The sequence below is a fragment of the Protopterus annectens genome, chromosome 12.part0 (assembly GCF_019279795.1).
Source record: "Protopterus annectens isolate FY-2018-M chromosome 12.part0, PAN1.0, whole genome shotgun sequence".
NCBI lineage: Eukaryota > Metazoa > Chordata > Ceratodontiformes > Protopteridae > Protopterus > Protopterus annectens.
Genome location: NC_056746.1, coordinates 1,298,841 through 1,324,458, shown reverse-complemented (window position 1 = coordinate 1,324,458; position 25,618 = coordinate 1,298,841).

Here is a 25,618-nt window from a genome sequence, read left to right as displayed (position 1 = left end):
AGAACAGCAAGGGCCCTAGTATAGAGCCTTGTGGTACTCCAAGGGTGTTAGGTAGAAGGTTAGAGAGTTTGTTATGCCAGAGGACAGCCTGCTGTTGACCATTCAGGTAGGATTGTAACCATTGAAGGGCTCTAGTATCTAGACAGAATGTTTGCAGGGTGTGGATTAAAAGTTGGTGATCAACCGTATCGAATGCCTTGGAAAGATCCAAGAAGAGGGCTAAGGATATATAATTATTGTTGCGATTATGGTTTATGGTGTTGGTAAAGGGTAGGAGGGCTGAAGTAGTGCTGTGATGAGGACAGAAGCCATGCTGAGTGTCTGCCATAAGGTGATTCTGGATTAGGTGGTGCATGAGTTGTCTATGAATACATTTTTCCATAGTCTTTGCAAGTGGAGAGAGTATAGCTATTGGCCTATAATTGGAGAATTCAGTAGAGCTGCCTCCTTTGTGAAGTGGGATTACATAGGATATTTTCCAGATGGTGGGAATTTTAGCTTCTACTATGGTTCACTTGATTAGTATTGAGATGGGGTAAGCAATAGCATCAGCTGATTTTTTTAGGTACTCGGCAGGGAGTTGATCAGCAGAAAGTGTAGTGGGTTTTCATTTTTTGATCAAGGTACGGATAAGAGAAGTGGTGACTGGTTGGAAGCTGAACCCGAGTAGGTTTCTAGGGGGGGTACTTTCAGGACCAGGGGAGCTAGGAGGTAGTTGGCTAGCTAGGGCTTGAACTGTCTCAGTAAAGAATCGGTTAAAACTGTCAGAAACATCTTCAGGGGTTTTATCAATAGTAGCAGCAGGGATTGGGGTTGAAGTTTGTCCAGGATGTAATAGATTATTTAAACCTGCCCAAAACTTCTGAGGGTTATTTTGATTTACTGTCTGTAAATTACAGTAGTATTGTTTTTTGTCTTGTAAAATGGATTTTTTAGTTTCATTCCTGGATTGCCTGTATTTAATGTGATCTTGGGGGTCTTTAGAAGAACGCCATAAAGCCCATGCTTTGTTTCTAAGGGTAATTTTGAGTTTAGACTCTTTAGAAAGCCATGGCATAGTTTTTGCCTTTGCTCTCTTTGAATGAACAGGTGCATGCAAATCAAGGATCTCAAGGAATTTGTTGTTAAAGTATGCTACTGCTTCCTCTAAGGGGAGGTGTTTTAGAATAGACCAATTACATGAGTTTAGTTCTTGTTGGAATTTGGCAGGGTCAAAGTTTTTATTGTTTCTAACCTTTCTGAGTAAGGGTTGGTGGGAATTAATGACTTTGTGCTTAATTACATATGTGAGAAGGTGATCGCTTAGGTCATCAGGGAGGGTACCAGAGGTGTACAGTTGGGGGTGAGTATTTATGTGTACCCAGTCAGATATGCTTTCTTTTTGGTTGGGTTTACCTATCCTGGTAGGGGTGGATATGATTTGTGTAAATACCTGCAGGTTAATATGGGTGGTAGGGGATTCTGAAGAACAGGTGCTCCAGTCTATGTTAAAGTCTCCAAGTAGTAGGGTTTCCTGGAGGTAGTGACATGATAGCCAGTGCAGTATATCTTCAAGTGTAGATATATTGTTACCTGGGGGATGATATTAATGCATTTATTTTATTAAGTTGCAATTTGGTGGCAAGAATCTCTGAGTTATTAATCTGAAGTGGTTGTATTACATCTATGGTGACATTCAACTCAGATTTATAGAGTACAGCTACCCCACCCCCCCTTCCTGGAAGCATGATCCAGCCTGTGTATGTTGTACCCAGGTGGTAACACTTCATTGTCTGTAGTGTTAGGTTTTAACCAGGTTTCAGATAAACAGAGAATATCAGGGGAGTGGACATCCAGAAGTGCATGCAATTCATGTACCTTGTTATTAATGCTTCTAATATTGAGATGACAGGCTAGGAGAGAGTTAGTTGGCCTATTAATTGTAGGTTTGTAGCTTAGATTGCAAGTAGAGGGGGCATGTGTATCTGAAGTGGGTGGACCAGGGTTGCGGTGAATATCACCACCTAGTAATATATGTGTTGATACCCAGCTGGGTGAGTTCATCAATGATGCCTGAGTGGGGGATTGTGCCAAAGGGCTTGGCTAAATCTAGGTAGGCTGTATGCACACATTTGCCCTCATCTAGGGCTTTGGTGACTGTCTCGAAGAAGTCCACCAAGTTTAACAGACATGGTGTCCCCTTGACAAAGTCAAACTGGGTGGGGTTGAGCATTTGGAGATTTCCTATATCTATGTTAATAAGTTTTGTGGTGATTTGTTCCATGGCCTTGCAGTAAGACAGGTCAGGCTAATGGGTCTATTGTTCCCTGGATCCGTGGATGCACCCTCTTTGTGCAAAGGGATGATGGTAGCTGTTTTCCATTCCACTGCGGCAAAGCCAGTGCTTAGGCTATGACTGAAAAGCATGCCCAATAATGATTCTAATTTCTGTTTTAACCCATGTAGAACACAGCGCAGGATGCTGTGTTTTTTGGCCTTGGAGAGGGTGTTTAAGACCTGCTCCTCAGAGATAGTAGGTGGGGGACAGGTGCTAGGGATGCTTTGGAGTATATGTGGCAGGGACAGAGGACTGAAGTTTTCAGTGAACCTGTCAGCCAGCAGGTTTGCTATAGCCACATGTTCTTTATATGCAGTACCATTAATGATGAGTTCAGCGGTAATATAGGCCTTTCCTTTGAGGTTATAGAATCAGAGATAAACTTACTAAGCTTGGCATTAATCCTTATGTCACTCGATGGGTTGCCAACTGGCTTACTGACAGAACCCACACTGTAAAAGTAGCCAACTCAGAATCCAGCTCCAGACAAGTAACAAGTGGAGTACCGCAGGGTTCAGTCCTGGGACTGCTCTTGTTTGGCATCTACTTCTCTAAAGTACAGGCCAACACTAAGGGACTCTGACTAACAAAGTTTGCAGATGACTGCAAACTGGGAGCCATTATTGAATCCCCAAATGATGTGGATACTCTACAAAAGGGTCTTCCAGAAACAGATGCCTGGTGCCAGAGCCATGGGCTCAAGCTCAATGCCAAGAAATGTATAGTTATCCCCTTTGGTAAAAAAACATCTACCCGTGAATTATCACAAAGGTGGCAGTACACTAAACACCGAAAGTGTGATAAGGGACTTTGGGACACAGGTGGATAGTGGTCTCACTTTCGATAACCACATAGCCACAACAGTCAGGAAATCCTTCTATGTGGCATACCTCATCACTAAGGGCTTTTCATCCAGGAAAAAGGAGGTCATTGTCCCACTGTACTCATTCCTCATTAGACCCATTATGGAGTACAATGCCCCATTTGGTATGTACATCACAAGACATCTGCAACAACTGGAAAGGCCACAGAAATACCTCAATAAAAGAATCACAGGCCTAAAGCAGATGCCCTATGCTGACCATCTAAAAAAAACTCCAGCTATACTCTGTTGCATATTGCCTACTCAGAGGTGATCTCTGCTTAACATACAAGGCCATGTCAAACCCAGAGCTGTTGGACATGCTACACTTAAAGAAATCCCAATCCCTCAGAGCTACAAGCTCCAGGGATCTAAACCTGGTCATCACAATGAACAAGACATGCTGGAGGGATAGGTTCCTGACCCTAAGACTCCCCATACTCTGGAATAGACTGCCCATACATGTCAATCTCAGTGCCTCTTTGGCCCTCTTCAAAAGGAACCTTGACAATTGGATGGGAGATAGGAAATTCCCTCCAGGGATCATGTCAGTCACCCTGCTAGACAGGGGACCAAGGGAAGTAAATATTCTGGGAAGAAATAGCCAGGGAACTGTTATGGCTAGGCTTGTATAGGCCCTAGGGCCGATAGCCTAGCACGAACCTATGAACCTATGAACTAAAGAACACCTTGTGATTATTCTTAGTCAAGGAAGCAAATTAGGATTTGTAGTTAGCTTTGGAGGACTTTACTAGGAGTCTTATTTGCTTATTTAAGTTGAGGAGGGAGTGTTTCCAGTTTTGAGACCATTCCTTCCTACTCTTAGACAACAATTCTTTCCCCTGTTGTATAGCCTACTAATGGCAGTTGTCCACCACGCAGGTTTGTTTTTCCTTGAAGATCTTGCTTTGGTTCTATCAGGTACGGCAGAGTCAATACAATTGTACAGGTACTTGTGTAAAGCATTGTTGTATAACTCAGCACAGGTGCCTCTTTCATCAGTGGGGGGAGGGGCTGTGAAGCTATTTATACCATCATGTAAGAGGTTGTGATTGGCCTTGGAGAAGTTTTTTAGTCTAGTTGTTGTGAAGGGGGGGGGGGAGTCTTGTGTTCTACTTACTTCTAGCGAGACTGATTTGTGGTCAGATCTCACCAGGGTTGGCCACACACTGAGGTGTCCCCATGTTGGTAATGAAGTCCAGGAATATTTGGGCATGTGAGTTAGAACATATATAATTTACCCAATCAATGGATGGGTAACCAGGACAGTTGGTTGTATCTTGATTGACTCAAGTAGATCCAAGTAGGCTGAGTGGATGTCCTGATTCATGGAGGTTGTACTATAGCTGGCAATGACCTGAAGAGGGGTCTTACCTGCTATCAATTGCACCTGAAGTAATTCAAGCCAATTGTGCTGTTTAACCAATTGAAAGGTATATTTATCTTTAATGAATATTGATAAACCACCTCCTTTAGTTCTCATGCCTTCAGTTTATGGTCTGAATGCGTGGAAGGAAATTTAACCTAGTATAGCTGGGCTGCTCTCCGCAGCCTTAAACCAGGTCTCAGTGACTGCACAAATGTCAGCATCTTCCAGGTGAGGATGCTTCCAGTGAGTGCAGTTTCTGGTTAAGACTCCTAGCATTTAGCAGCATAACCTTGAGGCTGTTTTTAGAGGGTAATTTTACACTGGGAATTTTGTCTAGTAACATTGCCTGAAAAAGGCACTATGGGGGTGGCAAGAGCCTTAGCCAGTAACCGATATCTGAGGGGTGACAGATGAAGACCATCCAGGCTGACAGACACTGGATCCCCTTTGAATGACAGAAGAGACTAATCCAATTGTTGAAGTCAATCATTTTTGCTTGTATTGAGGAATCATCCTAGGTGAGGATAAAATGCTGCTTAAGGCCAGGGACACACCTAGCTGAGACACATAGTCCAAGAGCTCAGTCATGTCTCTCTTGATATAGTCCAGTGAGGTACATCTCGAGTCATTCACACCAACATGGACTATAACGGAGTCATAACAGTACCTGTTGCTGAGAGACTTGAGTGATGTGGTGGATCCTGACACCTGACAGATAGCTGACCGTGACTTTTTCCTTATCCAACCTGGTGAGAGGGACATCTGTGTGTCTCACAACTGAGTCGCCTACATCTAAGATGTTTGTTTTTGTATTATATCTTAGGGGCTTGACTGGTAAGACACTGGTGTGTGACATATTATGTGTACTATGTTCTGCAGAGGATGCATTATGCGGTTCATGTTTGTGTTTTTGTTTGGGAGGTCTCTGATGTTTAAGTAAGCTTCTGGTAAGGACCTCCGCATATGTAAGTTTATGTGTTGTTGATTTTGGTAGGTGCAGGAGCTGAGATGTGCATGCTGACAACCTGCTTAGTATCAAATGAACTGACTGGTGAGTGAGAGAGCCTGGATTCTAGGTTCTTGATATAAATGCATCTCTCACCTAATGAATTTGTGTGGATTAGAAGAAGTGGGATGTCAGTGTACATGAGGTTATTGCTACATTGCCTCAGGATGCCCTTGTCAACCAGGCTGGCTGGAGAAACTGTGGAAAATTGTCTGCCCATAAGGCTAGGTAAGCTGATGCAGTCAAAAAGCAGGGAGAAGACAGGCAAGGCCAGGTGAAGTACAGGACAGGAGAAGTGGACAAAAATCCAAAGGGCTAGTGGGTAGGATCTGTGTTGGTACCTCAGCAGCTTCACTGAATGTATCACCTGTCAGTGAGGGGCAATCGCGAGAACTCACCAATGGAGCACCAGCAGTGTACTAAGTGAAAATATGCAGGCAAAAGTGTTTGCATCCATAACTGACAATAGTGCCCACCATTGCTTGGCAGTGCACAATGAATAAAAAATACAAACCTGCGGAAATGCAGTGCTTATGTAGCAAATGAGAGCAAACTGATTTAAAGAAATTAACCAATAAAAAAGTTCAAAACTGACTCCTGTTCCAACAACCTTCAATCAGGTGAGTTCTAACTGCATACTCTTGCCACTAGGGCGCAGGGGAAACCTCCCCAAGAAAAGATGGCCTGGTTCAGTGCTGAAATTACACAAACAGAACTAGATTCAGCAGGTCTGAATCTAGTCTATGCTACAGCAAACAAAGTATGTGTTGCAGTGATGCAGTGATGCGTACATTACATACCTGTTGCAGTGATACATAGAACACGTACATAGCTGGTTGACAACAATGATGGTATGGGTTGCATTTGTGACAGTGCAGATTGTGCCATATATATGCCATGCACAACTGTCAACTAGCCTGAAATGATCACAATGTCACATACAGGTATTCAAACTAACAGTGAAGCTGAATAAATAAAGATAAAAAACAAAAAAAACCCAGCAATTAAACCAAAGAACAGTGTGACTTCTTCAGACTGAATAATGCGATTCTAGAACCTCAATAAATGCAAACTAATTGAATCACATGATACCTAAATTGATTAATGCTTTAGCCCTCAGCTGTTGAGCCCCAGTGTGTTGTAGGCATTCAGTTATACCTGCCATGAGTATTCACACCAGCCAAAAGCTCATCATCAGCATTAAACATTCTATCAAATCCGTTAACATAATCTAAAACAATCTAAAACAATAAATTTAAAATCAACAACACATTTACCAATTCTGTAATGTTTGCCAAGTACATTGCTTTCATCCCCCACCTGTACAGTATGTTTATATTCATATATCCATTTGTGCAATTCTCTTGTCCGACGTATGTAGAAAGAACTGAAGGATCTACAGATCACTAAGTAGACAACAAATTTGTATTTTCATGCATAATGCCCCTTGATAATAATTTTAAAATTATTTATAATTAATTCATTAGCATCCACATATAAATAATAACTAAAAGTACAAGTATGACATTTAAACATCCCTGGTCTAGTGCATTTTGTGCTAGGTTAATTTAACTTGGATTAAAAATAGTTTTTAAAACTTTTGCATCTTTATTGGATAAACGCCAGCTGATTGCCTAATACTTTATAGACTTCTGGACAACGTCTGAAAATTATCCAGTTGTTTGTTATGATGCTTTTGATGGCTCCATCATCCATACTACTGCTGACTTGCATGGAAGCAACAATGTCTACTTCCTTAGATCTTTGGATTGTAGCATTATTCAATTTTCTTATATTACACATTTCCTCAAATTTGTCAGCCACTAAACACATGGGATAAACCCTACTTAAAATGTTTTGAACAAACTAACACCTTCTTGAATGAAGTCATCATCTCTCTAAGTCAGTCTACTTACTCTCATTACTTGACCTTTGAAAATATTTTCTTTCATCGTCTTTAGGTGCATACTACTATAATGTCAGTATGCATTATTTTGCACATCTTTCTTATATATTTTGGTGATTAACTGCCCTTTGCCCTTTGAGACTTTTACATCTAAATAAATAATACTAGCTAAATTATGCACCAATGTGAACTGTACAAAGAATTGATATTGTTAATGTGTGTTAAAAAATCATTCAACAATTCAATCCCACCTCTCCAAATCAGAAACACATCAATAAAATGTTTTAAAGTCACGATATTGTCAGCATAAGTACTTTCTAAAATGTTGGCCTTCTCCCATCTATACATGAAAATATTAACGCACCTCAGTGCCATTGTGGCCCCCCATTGCCACCCCATTGGTCTGGCAATAAATTTTTGCTGTTAAATTCAAGAAATTGTAACCTAAGATTATGTCTAACTTTTTTATCAAAAAACTCACTGTGTTGATGGAAAATAACTTTCACAATTAATTCAATCCTAACTATTTTCATTCCATCAACCTTTAGTATAACTGCATGTAAAGATTTGATATCTACCGATGCATGAGAGCCTTCTATAGTTATATTAAGAATCTCCACTGCAATACCCAGGTTTGCTCTGAGTTACTGCACAATGGTACCTCCTATACTGAGCCAGCAGATATTGCCAACATACTGGCTGACAGATTCAGTGCCAACTTTACCCCCCCCCCCCACCAAAGGACCGATCACAATACCGCAACCAACAAATCAGATTCAGAAACGTTTATATTTTCTATCTTAGTCATAAAATCAAAGGTATCTCTTGATGTAGGAGCTGCTTAGTTTGAATATTTTTGTAGCTGTTTGTCTACAAAAATTGCCATGGTTTCTGTTCTCTCTTTATTACTGGGAACAATAGGTTTAAGCAGGAGGGTTATCTAAATTCTTATGTATTTTTGGTAAGCCAAAGATCCAGCTTAATTTAGGACTGTCAACTCTTAAATACTTTCTAATATATTCATTGATTCTGCCACCATAAAACCATTCCTCTATAAGTGAATCAATAACTGAATATGCTTTCTTTACTTCACTAAAGGACAGACATATAAAAATTATTGTCAGCCAACATTTCCTGCATTTAAAATCATACTCGGCTCTATCAACCACTACTAAAGCATTTCCTTTGTCAGGTTAATTATACAGTATACTATTGTTGTTGGCTAACTCATAAAACATTTTCTTTTCTCAAAGAGATAGATTGTAATATTTGTATAAAGGTTTGTTGTCCAATAATTCTAAAATTAGTAATTCAGTCATAACAAGAAACATTCCTAGCTCCTTTTTAAGTTGAGGATTGTATAAACTTGGCTTACAAAACAAATAATCTCTATTAGCTTCTGAATTGAATAAACACTTAAAATTCAACTTTGTAATATAGTCTCTGAGGCAGTTAATAATATTGCATTTATTTGCTTTTCTAGCTGAAACAAAATTCCAGCCTTTGCTTAACACTTTGCATGCCTCATTATCTGATACATAGGAGGAAAGACTGACAATGTTATAAGAATTGTCTACAACACCATTGATTCTTTCACTTCTTCCAGTTTCCTCTCTGGTAATATCTGTTCTGCAGCACGTTGGCAGAAGTTGCTAATCTCTGCCCAAGTTCTGCTCATATTACCATCTCATTGATAAACCTGAATTGGCTGAAGATCCAATCCATTTCAAAAATTTGGATTCGGAACATGGGTGGCCATATCTGAAGTATTGTTAGGCTGGTTGTTAATCTGTTGAGAGCTTCTAGCATGCTGATGAGCTATATGCTCAGACCTGTGTATTGTATTGCCATTGTGGTTGTTCGCACTGATCTGACTGGTGACTCTCTCAGCTCTTCACACTTCCATGGACCTCTGTCCTGAATCCAATTTAGGATAAGCCACTACCTCCTGATATTCATTGAGGTCTCTTGAAAATGTTTTTTTTTTTCTTGTTATGCAAATTTGTTGTCTACTTAGTGATCTGTGAATCCTGCAGTTCTTTTTACATAGGTTGGACATGGAGTTCAAAATAACATTGCAGGACATTTTGGATAATGCTGATGGGGCTTGCTGGCTGTGTGAAAACCATTAATAAATATGGTAGAAGTGGGTCCAAGATGGATCCCTATGGGATACCCAAAGAAAATGGCAGGACAGATGAGCAGTGGTTCTTCTATTTCACAGCTAGGTGTCAATTTGATGGGCAGTTATGATACCATGCAATGGTGGATGTGGAGAGGCTGAGATAAGCCACCTTGTTTAGCAGTTTCTGGTGTGATACAGTTTCAACGGCCTTAGATAGGTCTGAAAATGTAGCAGTGTCCATATTGCCTGTGCTTCTGTTTGTGTTAACAGTAGTTAGAAAGTTAAGCAGTGTTTTGCCTGTGCTGTGGAATTCTCTAAAGCTGTGCTAAGTTGAGGATGGAATAGGTGAGCCCAGAATGAATCTGAGAAGTTATAAGTGAGAACATTGTTTTAGGACTTTGGTTGAAGGAGGATGGCAAATGGTTGGACAACTTAACTGAATGTCCTCCCTAATTCAAGGGAATATATGCGATTGCTTCCAGATTAGAGGGACATGCAATTAGTGGACTGACCTAGAGGAGGGGGTGAGTGGTTGGCATAATGGTCAATGTTCCACAAAACAAATGATGCTGACTCAATAGTGTAAGACAAGAAACAAGGCAACAAGGCAATAGGCAAACAGAGTCTGAAGCATAAAACTTTATTAGTACGATAAGAGCTTTCACTTCAAAATGGAGCTTTATGCTTCGGACTCTGTTTGCTATTGCCTTGTTGTTCTGTTTGTTAAAATGGTTAATGTGTTTACCTTGCAGACAGAAAATGCAAGGTTTGATTCCGATCTTTCAAAGGGAAATTGACTAGATATAAAATGGCCAACAAAGGCAGCTAGTCTAGCACTACCGATGGATGAGAGCCTTCTATAGTTATATCAAGAATCTCCACTGCAATACCCAGGTTTGCTCTGAGTTACTGCACAATGGTACCTCCTATACTGAGCAAGCAGATATTGCCAACATACTGGCTGACAGATTCAGTGCCAACTTTACCCCCCCCCCAAAGGACCGATCACAACCACTTCTCCTGTAACTAGTCTAGTCCAGATACAGATTTGCTGTATCCAGGACTGTTTGCAAGCATCTAAGCCCCCCCCAAGCCATTCTGTGTTGAGGGAAGCCTTCTAGCTTGTCAGTGGGAGTGGTAAGCACTAGGTAGCCTATCTACTACAAGAGGAGTGGTTTCTGGCCCAGAAAGTGTAGTTTATTGGCGGTTTGGGCAGTTTTTTCCATCTCTTTTAACTTTCTGGTTTAAAAGCCCACATTTGTGCTTGTTTCCCACCTTTCTTGTAACTAGTCTAATCCAGATACAAATTTGCTGTATCCAGGACTGTTTGTAAGCTTCTGAGCGGTGCCAAAGTCTGCTATTTAATTTTTCCCTTAGATTTGCTAATGCTCTACTCTCCTGCAATTTTACTAGCTTATTAGTCCAGCACTTTACCAGACTTCTTATAGCAACTGCCTTATGTATACTGACAACCCTCTCCTCTAACCTCACAACACTCAGACTCGTGAGAGATGCACTTATATATCCAAATTGGAAGCCACGCACTCCCCAACCAAAACTGGAATAGCTGGTCAAGAGGAGAAGGTCAACACTTGCAACACACCATATGGAACACATACCCTCCAAAACACACATCAGCACTGCCTTCACATAAAAACACCAACCACATACCCAACTTCGCTGAGGCTCTCAATAAAAATCTACCCAAACAGCAGAGACCTCCAAGGCAGAAATGCACTTGACCACCACAACACAACCCTAATCACGAGACACATGACTCTCCTAAACAGTGTGCCACTCAACCAAAGCCCCTAAGGCAAAACAGCATGCCCAACACACTAGTCATAGATGACTCAATAGTGAGGCACACTGATGTCCCACTCACTAGGTTGAATAAGGAGAAAGTAACACTCAGCTGCCTGTCAAGTGCTAGGATCCACCACATAACGTACACACTCAGGTCCCTCAACAACAGGTACAAATATGACTCTGTCATTGTACATGTGGGTGTGAATAACCTGAGACATACCTCCCTGGACTACATGAAAAGAGACATGGAGGAGCTCTCGGATTGTGTAGCTCAGGTGGGTATGAACCTAGCCCTGAGCAGCGTCCTACCATCACTCAAAATGATACCACAGTACAAGCAGGTTAGATCCAACCACAAACTAATCACCTTGGAAATTCACATCCCTCCACCCTCCACGCAAAGGTAACCACCGTGAAAAACCTCTCCAAAGCTAACTTTGGGCTCCTAAAAACCAGAGGTGGCTAACTTCACAGCACCCATGTAAATGGAGAATAATTGCATGACCACCGAATCATACACCAATGCACTGTATGAACATGTACACAAATGTATGGATCTCCCCATACCCAATAGAACCAAGATGCTCTCCTCCAAAAAAAGGAAGCCAAACTGATGGTCCCCTGCCATAAACAAACTCTACAACAGAAGGAGGAAACTGATGCAGAATAAAGTGAAGTCCCAAGACTGGAAAACCTCCCTTATCAGCCTCAACAAAAAGTTGCAAAATTATTACCTGGAGCACTATTTAGGACAGTGATGCAGAGCTTTTTGTGAGGATTGTGTTTAGATAGGAAATGAGTATTTCAGCATTATTAAATTATGAAATGGTGTGAGGTGAAAGTGACACTTCTTGACCATCAGAACAGAGGATGTCAACTTCTCCAGCTCTTTTGTGTAAATTTGGTTTGAGCTGTGTTTCAGTGAAAACCAAAATGTCCAGTGGTTACTTTTCAATCCAGACACAAAGTTTGACTATTTTATTTTTTTATACTTCTAAAATTTTTGTGATAAAATGAGATGGAATCGAACACATTTTTGGTGTTTGCTGGATAAGAATAGAATACTGTAGATTGGGAGAGGGGCCTGGGTTTGGTTATTTGTCTCTTCAAAGCTGCAGGGCTGACATATAATGTATAATGCAGTGTAGAACCTTTATACTCTATATAGAATGTAGGTGCAGTTGTTTTATATGGTACAAGTTTAAGTTTGAAGAAGTGATGTGGCAATGAATGTGGGATTTAATTATGGCAAAATGTCGAGTTATGCTGGTGGTATGTGTCATGATGGGATCGATATATAGTGATAGCAGAGGTAGGTAGAAATATGAGCAATGGCTGACAGTAAGTAGAGATCAACTGGCATTGATCAAGTCTGGAAAAAAGCGATGTCTGAATGGAAACGTTTTTGTAGGAGGTTGTATTTCAAGAGGCTTTTGTTTTGGTTGAAGGAGGGTGAATCAAAGAATAAGAGAACTAGAGCATAAATAAAAAAGTATCAGGAGAGCTTTAACAGAAGAAAGTTTAGGAGAGTTGTAGTAATACTGGGTGTTGGGTTGGAGACTGGGAATTATTTGTCACTTTAAATGAAATATAAAGAATTTGTAATAAAAAAAGGAAGGATGAGATGGTAACATAAAGTAGGATTATAGCTGAGTATAGGTGGAATACATTATAGTGCAGGGTAAGGCTTCATTTTATATAATAAGGTGTTGAGTGGAGAGGGAATGAGTATGCCATGGATGGGACTGTTTTTGTAAATGAAGTGGAGAAGATTTATTAAACGTCGAAGGTGTTTGGTGGCAGAAGTGTCTGTTGGGGTGACCACATGTTAGAATGGCTTGAAATTGTGTAGTTTCATTGCTGATAGTAGTGGGAGGTAGGATATCACTTAGTGCAGGTAATTATATCAAATATCTGGGGGAGATGAGCAAGAAGCATTATGTGTTTAGGTAATTTAAGAAAAATGTTTTGTGTTTGATGGTAGAGATGACATATTGGTTGAGCAATTTATCGATTTATTGATGGGGTGGAGACTTCAGGTATAAAGGTAGATGAGCCTGTGGGGTGACAAGGTTTGAAGACAGGAAGGGAGCAAAGCAAGTCAAACCCAAATGACTTAGCCAATCACTCTGCTCATGCACACCAGCAGACAGATGGGAGGATTGCAATTGCCAGTTGAAATGGTTTTACCTTTTTTACAGCTGCATTTACAAAGCTTATGGATTTGCCCAATAGATACAGTTATCCAAAACAGAGGAAACCTTGTCTAAATTAGTGATAAACTAATATAATGTTAAACTATAGCAAGGAAGAAAATTGTCATTATGGTGTCCAATATAGAATGCATAGATCACAATAGCAAATGTATAGGACAAGAAAATATATTGTTTATCCTGACTCAGAATTATCAGCTTATATCCACACATATGATTGATTTTCAGCAATAACAGGTATTACTAAATATTCTTTTTTAGATTAAGAATAATCTAATATCTAAAAATAGTCTATAACTGGAGCTGGATGTGATTTTCCATAGTCTCTTCTTTGGCTGTCTGGAGGGACAGTTCAGAGATGGCATAGCTGGTAGGAAGTTCTTATGTAAGGTATGGCATGGATATCCCACCACTGCCAACCAATATGTGATGTGGGTATCCAACCAATACGTGATGACCCACCACTGGACCAGTGATCAAGGAGCCTCAATCCTCATCACTGGCACAAATGGGGGATGTTCACTGGGAGGATAACAGATACACACACAGTATTTCCAGATGCAGCTCCCTGCATCAAGTGCAATTTCCCTTAAGAGCACACAGAGACCACAGTCAATCCAGGGCTGTTTTCTCCCTCTTCTTCCAGATCCCCAGTAAGATTTCCCACTGGCACTGCTATAGAGTTGAGATCTCAGCTGACTGTCCAAGCCCAGGCCTCCAGCACCCTCTCTGTCCAACTAGTGCTTCATGTCCCTGCCAAGTAGCTGACACACACACACTGTCTGAGATTTGATTTATACACACACACACACACACACACACACACACACACACACACACACACACACACACACACACACACACACACACACACACACACACACACACACACACACACACACACACACACACACACACACACACACACACACACACACACACACACACCTGGGAAAGGCTGACACAGGTTTACTAGCTATCTCCCCTTCTTCCCAGAATATGAGGTAGTTATGACTGCCACCAGACACTCCTGACAGCTACCTTAAGGCTATTCCAAGGGTAGGCAATATACTGAGTGAAATTAATATTAATACAAATGGTAGTTTGGCAAAGAGCAAGGCTATTAAGAGTGGCCCACACAGTGTCACCAAATAAATATGCAAATACTCTCACAACTTAAATATTGCTACAAAGAGCAGCCACAATGAAATGTTTAAATATATTTAATAATAAATAATAAAAGATCAAGAACATACTAAGTATATATTCACAGTGACATCAGACTTCAAATCACAGGAAATATTCAAAATAACATTGAAGGACAGGCTCAGAAAAATACAGAAAAATCAATACCTAAATTAAGCTTCACTATATTCCTGACTGTATCTAAGAAAGTTACTTTTCCCTTCTTGCTTAATAGAGCAATGCAGATGATGTGGTGAATGGTTCTTCCTATTGTCAGGCCCAAAACAGAATACAGAATGCTCTGTCTCCCTAAGAAACTTCTCAAAACAATATTTAAAATATTACTTCTGAGATAGCTTGCAGAATGACATCCCTCCTAGTCATCTGAATTCTAGTTCCAGTGTAAACCCCCAATGCTGGATGCTGGCAGGACTTAGCACCTACTTGTAAAAATATACACACAATGGATTTTGCTCAGATCTTTGGCAGGTGTTGGAAGTCATAACAGAATTCCATACCTCCACACTTCCAGAGTAGTAATTAGTTCACCCCAAAGACAACACAGAAACCTTCCTAGTACAGACTTTGTGTCTCTGGCTACATTGAAACCTGTGAGATAGCATCTTTATGGCCTAACCTATAAACTGATTTAATTTCAGATATTTTTCTAAAGTTTACTGGACTGAAGTTAACCATCCAGTTTCCTCTATTAAAACATATACATTTAATCAATTACAATAGTGCATGCACATTTATGTTCTCTCCAGTAAGGCACACTCTGGATACATTTCAAACACAAGCACTTTACAAATACCTTTTCAACACAAATGTCTGTACAAATCAGTTTGATATACACATGACATACAGTTCTAATACATTTGTAACACCAGCATCTTATATGACATACAGTTTTAATACATTTGTAACACCAGCATCTTGTATAAATCAGTTTGATATTCACATATTTCATAATTATTTACAAAATTCCAGCTAGCTGTGCTGGCACCAGCTCCTTTCATCACATTAGGCACTGTGTTGCAGTGCCACAATTTATCTGCCTAAAATGGAATAACACTAACTAATAGTTAAATGGGTAGGCAGCAAGATACATTACAATTTCAAGCAGAGGAGAGAACCTAGGAAGAGAGGTAGAACAGTTAGAAGACAGAAATGGAGGTGTATTCCTAGGTATAGTGCAAGTAAAGAAACCTGTGAGTGCAGAGACAGCAAAAGGTAGAGTGAATGCTGTTATTATCTGCAGTCATTAGTTGTTACAAAAGATCCAATGAGCAACAGAGTATAAATCAAGCAGAACAGCATGACATACAGAATAACAAATGATTTAACACTTAATCAGTTTTGCTGAAACTCATGACATTTGCAGATAATATCAGGATGAAAACTATTAGTTTGGCCATGTGTATGCACCTGATATATATGCTATACAAAAAAAATTCAAAAATGCAGTTGCAGCAGGAAAAAAAAACAATTCCCTTTGAGCAGTGATACTAATGCTGGTGGCCATAATCTGGGGTTTCCCATTTTCATGGAAGTAATAGATGAAGAGTGGCACTATATGGATATGCAAATCATGGACTTTCAATATGAATATATAAGTGTGTGAAGACACACCTGCATGGATATTACAGTACATAAAATCAGAAATGCACTTCCCATGGGACTTCACTGCAGATCGCTTAAGTTCAACATAGACTGACAAACACACTTGGAAGAAAAGTGTTAACTGCTAGGTAATTTTCTTCCCTTCCCACAAATATAACTTTATTAGTTATACACTACCAAATACTAGAATTGATTACTGTACCACATTTGTTATCCACAAAAAAGCTAGGATGCCTTCTAGCAGTGGATACTTACAAATTAGAATACTAAATTAGGCAGACCAAGTTACAGTTAATAATCTTACCCTATTTGGTCCGTCAGAACTGTAAAGAGGGTGGGAGAAGAGGACATCTGCCTTGGGTGCAAGTCTTTTGGGGGCAAGATCAGCAGTTGCCGGTGGGTCTTATTCACAGTACTGGCATTCAGAAATGAATCCTGATACTGGAATTTGTATCAGGACTGAAGCGTTAAAGAAATTAAAGTGTGCTAAGAAATGTGCAGCAAACCGCTTGTTGCACTGTACATTTGCATTTGTAGCAAGCAGTTTGCTACAATTCATTTTAAAGCAACTTTTTAAAATTATTTTTGTTTTACTCCTCAACTTAGAGATGAGAGTCCCCAGATCAGAGAACAGCACTGGACATCAGTTAAGCCAGCAAATGCACTGTGGTCAGTATTACACCATCATTCAATTAAAGATGACCATTTACAAATGCCTTCTGAATAAATGCCCCCTACCCATTTTTACTGAGTGCTAACCCTAACCCCAAACCTACATTTTACCTTAGAAAAAATCCTTTCTGTAACAGTATTACTATTCAGAGAAATTAGGTCTGAGTTTAGTGGTTGGGATTTTCTTCATGGATATCAAAAGGCAACTGTTTTCCTTTTACAAGCCTTTGTTTGTTCACTATTTTTGGTTTTCAGTAAGTCTATTTTTTTTTAAAGTTAGCATACCTCTTTTGTGCTTTGATGGTTTTGCATTTCGATTAGTTGTCATGTATTAGCCATGTTAAAACATTCTCAGTGAAATGTGCAATTAAGCTACAATACATATTTAATAGTATATGAAACCTAACGTACTCTCCACTGCAATACTTCTGTGTCCATCTGAGTAGTTCACTCTAGTATAGCAATATTGTGGTAATGATGCTAGATGCTGTCAGAAACTGAAATGTTAGCAGCAGTAAAAAGAAACAGAAAAAAATGGTACCTATGCACAACTATTCTCAGCTTTTTGCATGGAACCTTTCTGAATTAGTCTCTTTGAGTGTTTGCACAGCAAACAGCGAGTTCTGCCTCATGGTAGCTTACGATAATATAACATTTATGAAAATCCCGTTGCCTCTATGACATGGCTTTCTTTCTTTGTATGAAACACAAGGGAAATCCAATGGTAAATAATACAATTTTTTTCAAAGATTACACATCTACGTAATGGACACTGAGCAGCTGACCTCTTCAGGGAGTATCACATGCTCAGAGGTTCATAGACTCTTAGGCATTTACAAGGCCAACAACCACAAGGGCCTTTTTTCAACCTAGCCGTGCATCCCAAATCTCTGGCAAGTTCTGATACGCTTGATAAGTGTAAACAGGGGCTTGGGAGATGAACCATTTACAAGCAGGGGCCTGGGAGATGAACCATTTACAGGTTACCTGTGACCATTGCAGACACAGGTGCCAAGCCAGAGATGAATTTTCTGTTCCCCATCCAATTGTCTAAGTTTGGGATTCAATGACAGCTCCTAATTTGCAATCATCTGCAAATTTAGTCAACCAGAGACCATTGACATTGGCCTTAACTTCAGAGACATAAATGCCAAAAAGGAGCAGTTCAAGGACCAATCCCAGAGGGAAACCAGTTGTGACTGGCCTCTTTGTGGAGGTGGACTCTCCAATTTTAACTTTCTGAGTCCTGTCTGTGAGCCAGTTGGTCATCCACCTGGTGAAAAACAGGTTTGCACTTAACCTTTTGACTTTGTCAACAATGCCGGAGTGGGATATTGTATCGAATGCCTTGGCCGTGTCAGTGTAGGCAGTATGAATAATTTTACCCTCATCCATTACTTTGGTGACCTTCTGAAAGAAGTCCACCAGGTTGAGTAGGTATGACCTGTCCAGCGTCTGGAGGTTTACTATATTATTGATCAATTCCATGATAATTCTTTTCATGACTTTGCATAAAGGACTAGTGAGACTTATGGGTCTGTAGTTACCAGGGTCTGTAGATTGCCCATCTTCGTGCAGAGGGATGACTATTGCTGTTCTCCAGTCAAGAGGCATGACGCCTGTTTGGAGGCCACAGTTAAATAGCAATTCCAGATGACCTGCTAGGTCATGTTTCATGCTATTGAGAAGGCATCCTGGGACATTGTCTGGGCCCATTGATGCAGTGTTCTTGACCTTAGAGAGAGAGTATTAAGGACCTGTTCCCTAGTGATAGCAGGGGGAGTTATATTTGATGGTATTTCCTGAGGGAAGGTTGAGGGGAAGAGAGGAGAAAGTTGGAGCTGAATGTGTCAGCCAGGAGGTTTGCTATATCTTCTGGTTCAGTATAGGTGACTCAATTTACAATGAGCTCTGCACACAATTATGCATTGCCTTTTAGGTTGCGGACATAGCTAAAGAATATTTTGTAGTTGTCCTTGGTCTGGAAGGCCAAACTTACCTCAAATTTAGCTTTGGTAGACTTTATTTGTCCTCTGAGTTGTTTGTTTAGCTTGATAAGAGTGCTTTTATCTTGCTGTGTGCTGCACCTCCTAATTTTTGCCATGATTTTCTTCCTTCTGTTATACAGCCTATTGATTTTGTGATTCTACCAAGGTGGCTTGTTGTTTAAATTAGTTCCATACTTCTTCCTGGTGGGTACAGGTGCCTCTATACAGCTATTAACATGCTTGTATAGGGTATCTGTGGACAGTTCTGCATAGACAGCAGCATTCTCAGGGTATCTGGGGGCTTGAAATTTTGCCAGGTTATCACTTAATGACAGAAAGTTAGCCTTAAAGTAGTTCATGAATATCTCAGGGTTAGATGAGAGACCAGTTTTTATTTTTACTTTAAAGGAGACCATTTTGTGGTCTGACCTTACCAGGGATGATATTACATACACTGAGGGTGTGTAGCACTCTCCCATATTAGTGTGGACCAGGTCCAGTATGGTTGTACCCCTGGTTGGTGTATTGACAATCTGGTCAATGGAGTCTGTGTTGAGAAAATCCAGGAATCTCTGTGCCTGTACGTTTGGTGTTATATAAGATTCCCAGTTAATAGTGGGGTAATTAAAGTCACCCATGAGTATGGTATAGGGTTGGACGGTGTGTGTTTCCAGTAAGATTAAATACATGGTGTGCATTTCCTGGAACATAGAGCAGTACCTATAGCTTGCAGGGAAGTGGTATTGGATTTTGCCTATGGTGATTTGAACATGGAGTAGTTCAAATGCATTGTCCTGTTTGATCAGCCTTGAGGTATATTTATTTTTGATGTAAATCGAGACACCTTCACTTTAGTCCCTGTCTGTGTAGAAGTTGGTCTAAATGTGTGGAAGGCATTATAACCTTGCCCTGTCAATGTGCTCTGTATGGCTTTAAACCATGTCTCAGTGGCCACACAGATGTCAGCATTCTCTAGGGTCAGGAGAGTTTTAGGGAGTGGATTTTTTTTTGTTTAGACTCCTAGCATTCAACAATAATTTCTTTAGATTTTCTTGCTTTTGATTTGGTATGTTAGAAGTACGTTTGGCATTGCCTAAAAAAGGCGCTATGGGGGAAGACAATGTTTTAGGTAATATCCAAAAGCCTAGAGGGGAGAGGTGCAGACCATCCCTGGCAAAGCAGGTGGTCTGTTCACCATTTCCTTCCATGCTGACAAATACTGCACCCCTGAGAATGACACCAGAAACTAAACCAATTATTAAATTAATTCATCCTTTGTTCATATTGTGGCATTGTCCTTGGAGAAGGTAAAATGCTGCTCAATGCTGGACTCATACCAGCCTGGGAAAAATATTCCGAGAGATCCATGATGTCTCTGTTCATATTGTCTAGGAAGGTATGTCTCAGGTTATTTACATCCACGTGGACTATGACTGAGTCATACTGGTATTTGTGGTCTAATGACCCAAGTGATCCTCGCCCCTGGTAAGCAATTAACTGTGACTTTCTCCTTACTCAGCATGGTGAGAGGGGCATCAGTGTGTCTCACAGTGGAGTCTTTAATGACCAGAATGTCGGCTTGTGTGGTGGCTTGCCTTGTGGGCTTAGGAGTAGAGAGGCTCCATGAGATGTGGTTGTAGGTTTACTATCATAAGTTCGAAGTTCATAAGATAAATATATCAAAAGTGCAGTTTATATGAGTGATGTGCAGAATATTATTTAGGTCATAATGTCGCAAAATGCATTGGTTCGAAAATAGTGCAAATATTTCAAATCATAATATTTTTTAATGCAATACAGCAAATCCTCCGCTTACCTTTCTTTCCAGTTACCTGCCACATTTTCAGCAATACTAATGTACCAGTTTAGTAATGCATGGCACTCTAATCATGTTTTTCACCCCCCCCCACAGCCCCTGCAACTTATATATTCCAACTCTGAGATCACACTTCAGTGAGGAAAATGGTAAATTTCCCATTCCGTACTGTACCGCGATCTGTAGTTGTAACATCGACCATGTTGTACTGCGATATGTAGTTGTAACATCGGCCATGTTGTACCGCGATCTGTAGTTGTAACATCGGCTGTGTTGTACCGCGATCTGTAGTCGTAACATCGGCCATGTTGTACCGCAATCTGTAGTCGTAACATCGGCCGTGTTGTACTGCAATCTGTAGTCGTAACATTGGCCATGTTGTACCGCGATCTGTAGTTGTAACATCGGCCGTGTTGTACTGCAATCTGTAGTCGTAACATCGGCCATGTTGTACCGCGATCTGTAGTTGTAACATCGGCCGTGTTGTACCACGATCTGTAGTTGTAACATCGGCCGTGTTGTACTGCAATCTGTAGTCGTAACATCGGCCGTGTTGTACCGCGATCTGTAGTTGTAACATCGGCCGTGTCGTACTGCAATCTGTAGTCGTAACATCGGCCATGTTGTACCGCGATCTGTAGTCATAACATCGGCCATGTTGTACCGCGATCTGTAGTCATAACATCAGAGATGTATGACTGAATGCACAGTAGCATTCACTGCAACAGATGCTGGCAGACATGACGCTCGGCAATATGGGAATCAGTCATCTGACATTCAACATTCCCGTGTTCGCCGAACTGTCCTTCATTTTAATAGTAAACCATGGTTTTATGTGTTGATGTTGTATGTAATTATATCTTTATTTACCTGAATGCACCAATAAAGACCTAAGAACAAAAACTTTAAGTCACTGGCATTCAGAAGTTCTGTAACTGAAACACTGCTGTCCTGAAGGGGTCATTTGCATATATCCCATGGGCCTGCAATACAGGATGTTTTTACATTGTGAAGACTTTGGCTTGGCTAAGTCTTTCTTGCAGTTTTTAATGAATGGTTGAAACCTTTTTACCTTTGCTGATATATATATGTGTGTGTATGTGTGTGTGTGTGTGTGTGTGTGTGTGTGTGTGTGTGTGTGTGTGTGTGTGTGTGTGTGTGTGTGTGTGTGCGTGCGTGTGTGTGTGTGTGTGTGTGTGTGTGTGTGTATGCACTTATTTATTTTTTTAATTTTGTATTGTGTTTATTGAAGTTTATATTCGTTAGTCCATGAATAAAATTATGAATTATGTTCCACTGATTTTTTTTGGTGAGGGGGGTAGGGATCTATTCAGACTTACAGAAAATTTTAAAAACATACTGCAAATGTTTGTTTATGATGATTTCATAAGCCAATATCTGTGTCAGATATGTTTTTTTTCTTCACTTGTACTTACAGCTGCACAATAATCCTTCAGCACACCAGAATAGATCTCATTTTTCCAATGATGTAGTCGAGTAAGTTAAATAATAATTATATCATAAGTGTGGGCCAGGTCCCATTACCTGCACATGTTCAACTGGCCAGTTGTGCTATTTGAATGGTTTTATTTATTTTCTGTTCTTTGCTCCAAAATCACATGTAACTTCTTTTGATTTGATCTGCCACTTTCTATTAAAGTGCACAGTACATCTAAATCCCCTAGAGGACACATGACAACCAGAAACCATAGTAACATATATGACAGCCTACAGTGCATGTGACCTTTTCCTTTAAGACCTGATTTTATCTATGCTAGTCTACCCCTTGTTTATGGGTCAGCACAGACAGCCACATGGGGATATATTAGTCTCCACAGGAAAAGTAACCCCAGAATATAGTGTAGTGTTAACAAAGATTCTGTCCTGCATTATTACTTTCTGAATTGCACAGCTGCCTATTACCTTGGCAACAGCTGCAAGTGATTCTGAAATGAATCATGCAGGCTAGATCTGACAAAAATTAGTCTGAGGCACCCTATTCTTCTGAAGCACCCATGCTCACATTCAGCATCCCTGGCATGATTAAATTCTGTCTGTTTATTGAGACACATTGAAACTCAGACACTTATTTATTTATTTGCATTTGTTTACTGGGAAGGTCCACTGGGCCAAGTGAGGCCATTTTCAGTGGAGGTCCAGGGAGAAAAGCTCTAGAAGGTTAAACATGAAACATGATGTAAATCTACACGTTTACATGTGGTGTAATCACTAGTTATAGTTAAGCAGACAATTGATTGTATATATTTATAATATTTACAAAACAATGGAGGGTATGCTATGTTATATAAACATTAATTTAAGGAAGGCACGCTAGATTATTTACACATATGGTGTGAAATAGTTCAGAAGAAGTAGGTGGTTACAGTTGGACTCGTACAGATATAGAAATATGATCATTGTGCTGTGTTCAAGTAACTGATGTAGATATTATATAGCATTTTGCAATAGAGAAAGTTCCAAGAAACAGAAAGTTAATGTATTGAACACAGAAGTTTTACTAAAAGTGAATAGATAGTTTTTGCAAGGAAGTGTAAGTGGTTAGAAGGCTGTGGAATTAAAATGGAGGGAGTCAGGTATTAGGGAGGTTTGATTTAGCACAAGACCAGTGCCAGATAGAAGAAAGTTGTTGTTTGAGGGACTTTTTAAAGAGAACAGGATTACCGGTTGTTCTGATTGGGGATGGAGGAGAGTTCTATAGCTTAGAAACAGTGAAAGAGTACAGCATTTGTCCAGGTGGAAGGTCTGGCTTTATGACTTTGAGATATAGTTTGTTTTCTGATCTGACAGCTCTGTTAGGATGACACAAAGTCAGTTCAGATGAAAGGGAAAGGCAGTCTGAAGGTCTGTGTATAAGTCTATGTGCAGTAGTTAGTTGTAAATATGTGAGATGGTGTGGGAGTTCAAGCCAGTTAGGTTGTTGTAGAGATGAACAGTGATGGTCTGAGAATTTAGCAGTTTTGTTGTAGCATGTGTCGAGTTTATATTTAAGACAGGAGTGGATATTGGTGAGGATAGGGGCACTGTATAGCAGAGATGGCAGCAGAAAGGATGTGACAACTGATAGTTTTGCTTTATGGCTAAGGAAATGTTTTATATTTACACTTTTCATCCTTATGCCAGTAACTGTTGCATATTTTAGCAGATGTTTGACATCCTACTCCCAGAGTGTCCTCAGCACCTAACAGTAATGATGGTCAGTGTACTGAAAAAATGAACACACAAACTAAGACAAGTATATACTATGTTCTGATTGAATCTGCATAGTATTTGCCATAATTTATAGCTATATGACTATATGAGTATTTTCTTACAGAATATCCTTTAATACCTAGGTTACATGGTCTGCCCAAAATACACAAAAATCCTACTCAACCTAAATTTAGACCTATAGTGGCGGGAGCAGGATGGGCAACAGAGGCTATATCTGTTTACTTGGAACATGAATTTAAAAAGATTCTATCATCATATAGCTATGTATTGAAAGACACAGAATATTTTTTAAAAGATTTATTTGAGTATATACAAACAGAAGATGACATTAATGAATTAGTTTTTGTTACTATGGACGTTGAGGCGTTATTCACCAGCATTCCAAATGAGGAGGTTTTATTAACACTGAATAACTTACTGGTAACTGATGCAGAGATGGATGCCTGCAAAGCTGATTTCCTATGTTTTTTGTTAGAATTGGTTCTTGAGAACAATGTATTTGTGTTTCAAAACAAATTTTTTAAACAAAAGAGAGTGGTAGCAATGGGCACAAGTTGTGCCAATACATATGCTAACCTCATTATGGTAGCATGGGAGAAAGAAAATCTGATGAATGTTCCAAATATAACATTTCATCGACGCTTTGTAGATGATCTTTTTTTTATTTATAAAGGTGATGGCAATAGTCTTACTGACTTACATAGTTATGTTAATTCAACTAGTGAATTTTTAAAATTCACAATGGAGTATTCTACCACTAGCATCAACTATTTGGATGTCATGATATATAAGGAAGAGCAAAGGTTAAGAACTAAAGTATTTAGGAAACCTTGCTATCGCCCAGCATTTTTACATCGTGACAGTATGCATAACCCTAGTCTTTTTAGAAATGTTGTAAAAGGGCAGGCAAGAAGATTAGCTTGATTATGTAGTGATGACGCTATTCTGAACACAGAGTTAGATCATCTTAAGCAGGATTTTATAGTGAGAGGGTATGCAGAAGATGATATTAATCTAGCATACGCCCAGGTGCGTAACAGTAGAAAAGATAGTGCCCGGCCGTATTACTCTGCCAGAGGCAACATAAAGAAGAACACAGAGGATAAGAAACAGGTAGTTAATTTAATTTTACCTTATGGCAATAACATTAAGCAAATACAGAGTGCCATTGAGGAAAATTGGCATATTTTACTTGTGGATGAAAAGACTAAGAATATGCTAGGTGAATACCCTAGGTATGTCTATAGGAATAATAAGAGCTTGAAACAACAGGTATGCTACCGCAGTTATTTTGATAACAGCGATGTAGAAACTAATGCAACAAGAGTTTATGGCACAAAAAGATGTGGTGCCTGTGCTCAATGCATTTATGTGGATGAGTCCAGGTTTTTTAGGGATCCGGATACTGGACGTTTGTGGGAATTAAGGATCAATGGTTCATGTACAACCAAGAATATAGTATATGTTGCCCACTGCCAGGTTTGTTTTTGCTTTTA